The sequence below is a fragment of the Wasmannia auropunctata genome, unplaced genomic scaffold (genome assembly GCF_000956235.1).
Source record: "Wasmannia auropunctata unplaced genomic scaffold, wasmannia.A_1.0 LD336076.1, whole genome shotgun sequence".
NCBI lineage: Eukaryota > Metazoa > Arthropoda > Insecta > Hymenoptera > Formicidae > Wasmannia > Wasmannia auropunctata.
The window spans coordinates 5,915,494-5,916,054 of NW_012026814.1; positions in this window are offsets into that span (position 1 = coordinate 5,915,494).

Here is a 561-nt window from a genome sequence, read left to right on the forward strand (position 1 = left end):
AGGCGCGGGTTTTGCACACTAATTAAGTGTACTTTAGACTATTCGATTCCGGATTTTCATCAACGACAGTTAATTTTTAATATCAATTGTAGCTGTTCAAAAAATGACCCTGTTTTTCTCTAGTTTTTGCATTTTTGCAACGTAAATATTGCATGCGTACAATTTTAACTACCTGTATCTTGTAGAGAATTTCATAACAAACAAAAAGGGTCCTATACATTTTTGTCTTAAGAGCGTTAATAACGTAGTTATTAAGAGAAATATCAAGAAAAATAGGCCATTTTCGACGTTTTTCATACATTTACCTCTCCCATAAATTTTCCATAGGGTTTCACGCGGGCGCATATCGATATTCTCATTTCGTGTGATATGAGGAAGTAATTTCTGCAAAAAAATTATCTACTTCACGTTACATCCATTCCAATGTCTCTATCGACTGGACTATAGGATACTAGAAAGCGAAATGATATTGTAAATTAATTGTTATACGTCACTGAAGATGGCTAAAAAATAGCCGAACGTTTAACTTGGAATAAAGTAGATCGGAAGAGCACACGTCTG